We start from the raw sequence: 3,418 nt of genomic DNA, 5'->3' as shown, positions 1-3,418 counted from the left end.
GTCCCGCGCCCGTGAAACACGGGCCGGTTCTCTTTAAATTTATTTATACGGAATCGAGAGGAGGAGTCGAGAGAAAGAAAGAGAGAGAGAGACGAAATTACGAATCGAAATTCGATCGATCCGCCACCCTTTTTTACGATCCTATCGTAATTTAAAACACGAAACGATGGAAATGGAATAGCTCTCCCTCCCCTCCTCCGTGTTTCGATCTCCCCCTTTTTCCTCGTTTCGCAATTGCAACCGAATTTTGGGAATCGCGTTATACCACATATATATATATATATATATACTCACACACACATCTCCTTCTTTTTTTCACGGAATGCGATTTTTTGACCCCTCGCGTGTCACGACACGTTCCCATACGTATCGAAATCCCGTTGGGAAACAGTATACATACGCAGCTGGGACCTATCTACTACGAAACCTCGAGTGAAATTCCTCCGGTGACAAACGGCTTAGCGTGAGAGAGCAACGTTCGTGTAAATATATAATTGCTCTTCCGGAAACGAGACGCTGTTAACGAGACGCGTAAAAATCGTCCAAGTCAAGGAGGGGGAGGGAGGGTATCTCTGTTGGTTAGAAAGACGAGTTTGTCGCCGGTTGAGAAAAACGAACGATACTAATCATAGAATTACTTTGCGCTTGCATTACCATCCATCGTTTCCTTATGATTCTCTTTTACGGCAAATTATTCTGCATCATACAGAAATTACTTGTATAATTTCCCCGGTAAACGTATAATAATAATTGCTGTAATGAAAATATGGTCTCCACGAAAGTCTCTCCTCTGCCGAAGCTTTTTAACCACGAAACGTTAAAGAAACGTTAAGGGAGAATAAATTATCGGAAACATCCCACACAACCTTCCGAAAACGAAATGAAACGAGCGTAAGATTCGTCCGCGATAATTCTAGGGAAAAGGAAGAAAAGAAAAGGTGTCCGTAGTAAAAAAATAAATCGAGCGAACGAAACGCATCTGACCACTCTAGGCTTGACCTAGGCAGGAAGAGGTCTCGCAAAGATCATCAATCCCGATCTTGGCCACCCTTCCAGTAGCCAACACCAACACCGAAACACCGAAACCTCGTTCGAACGCGGTATCCCTCCGTATTCCTCCATTCTTCGTTAACACTTCCTTCCCCTCGAAATTAGACATATCCCTCGGATTTTTCTCACGAAACGGGGAGTTGCGCGCACCGTGAAACCGAAATTAATTAATATCATCCGATATAGCTTCCGGGAACGCGTTTAATCGCGGCGAGGAGGGGGGAGAAAGTCGGGTCCGATGGAATCGGCAAGGTGGAATGACTCGTAATATCCTTCTCCCGTGTATTAATTATCAGATTGATACGTGTAAAATTTCCTTTCTTCACAGTCACAGTGAATCGTACTTCGTGCGTAACGAGACTCTTTCGAAAAAATTAAAAACATATCTATTTACGACGACGAAGAAAAGGAGGAAGAAGGTGATGCGGCGAGGAACGCCGTGAAATTGTGAAAAAAATTTCCAAATTTGTACACCCGTCGCGAACGAACGAGATAAATTCTTTTCTCCCTAGGCAAAAGTATGTATTGGATTTGCATAATAAGATCGAGGCGATTTGCTTGTAAACGCGCGAAGAAAGGTTATTAAGACAGGGCGTTTGAAAGTGGAGCGTAAGGAAGAAGCGCGTTCGATATTAGACGGAATGGTTGATTAGAGATTAGGGTTTTCGAGGAAGTTGACGAGCGAGAGAATATGGGACAGGTCCGGCGAGGGGTTCGTGGAATCAATTAAGTCTCGTCAACGCCCAGGATCCACTTAATTAGAAGCACTCGCCGTTTTTGTCGGTACTTGGTTAATTAAGATTCGCAAACAGTGTTTCAACCTTTAACGGTACGGACACGAACGCTCCTTCTCTCTTGCCTTCTCGTCTTGATTTAAGGTGAAGCGTTGCATATGTATGCGGCTTCGATTTATTTATTAACCATCTTTCGGAGATAGATACGGTTTACCTCTCTCTATATATATATATATATGTATATATGTATATATTAGCGAGGTTTAAATCGAGATCGGTTTTTTCTTTCTCTCTTCCTTCCTTCCTTCCTTCCTTTTTTCCTTTTCTCTTTCTCGTCTCGTCTCGAGAACACGGGATCCGCGTTATTGGCCCCGCGTTAATTTATTTCAGCCGATTCCATTATACGATCCTTTTTCCACGATCGATCTTAATTATATATTTATTCTTTTCTTCTTCTCGACAAATGAACAAAGCAAAACGAAACAATTTGCTTTTACCACACTATTTACCATTCAACGTATAACCCTAAAGGTTTCCAAGAATAACTTGCCATAAAATATTAACTAATACGCGAAGTTAATGGCACGGAGGGACTCGTGCTAAACCGTGTACGCGGTCTCAACCGCCATTCATCCTTGAACAGATGCACTTGAACGGTGAAGCATCACGCGTCGAAGAGAATGGACATTGAGATTTCCCTCGTCAGCCGCGAAGGTCGAGGATTTTACTCCTCCAACGAGTATCCCCCGGCAGGATAGGTGTACTCGAACGCGTCGAACGATCATAGCCTCTTCATTGTGCCGTCCGGTAGCGAAGCGAACTCTGGGGGAGGGGAGGAGTGACGACGCTCCCGTGTTCAAACTCGAAACGCTCCCTCTGCTCTTGATCGCCTCGAACGCGAATACGATACCGCGTATATATACGAATAGATAATACCCAATCACGGTGGAGAGGCTCGATACCATCGTCATAATAGCCCTAATGCAAACGTTGAATAGACCTCGTTGCTCGCGCAACTCCTCCTCTTCCTCCTACATATTTCACCGTGAATCTTTTCTTCTCTCGCTCGAAGGAGAGAGAAAGAGAGAGCAAGTGCTCTTCCCCTCCTCGTTGAAAACGTTCCATCTTCTACGCACGCGTGTCGAACGAACTCGTTACTTTTCTCCTCCTCCTCCTTCTCTCGAGAGAAAGGGAGAGGAGTTAGGTCGATTGTTCGGATACTCGGGTATTGTCGATCCGCTTATTTTTGTTTCTCGTAATGAACTATTGATCGCGAGAGTTGGCCGGCGATCCTTTCACGCCGCCACGAGGCCGCGCTCGAGAAGGCGAGATCCTTCGCGGAGAAGAGCGGTTGGTTGGGGAGTGAGACGGAGGGGGGGGAGTAGGCGCGCGCATTCACGGATCATTACGCGACAGTGACGAATTATAACGACGCGGCCGTAATGCGTCTCCTTGTAGAGCGGCCAACCGTTTTTGCCACCGAGATACCGAGATCGATAGAAGATGGAAGGGGAGGTGGAGGCACGACGAAGGGGACAGAGGGAGGGGAAAGGGAGGACCAGCGGCGACCGGTAGAGTGCGTCGTAAACCTGTTCCCCCGTTTTCGCCGCTCGGGCGAAACCGCTTTTATTTAC

The sequence above is a fragment of the Apis dorsata genome, unplaced genomic scaffold (genome assembly GCF_000469605.1).
Source record: "Apis dorsata unplaced genomic scaffold, Apis dorsata 1.3 scaffold_221, whole genome shotgun sequence".
Lineage (NCBI taxonomy): Eukaryota > Metazoa > Arthropoda > Insecta > Hymenoptera > Apidae > Apis > Apis dorsata.
This window is presented reverse-complemented; position numbering follows the sequence as displayed.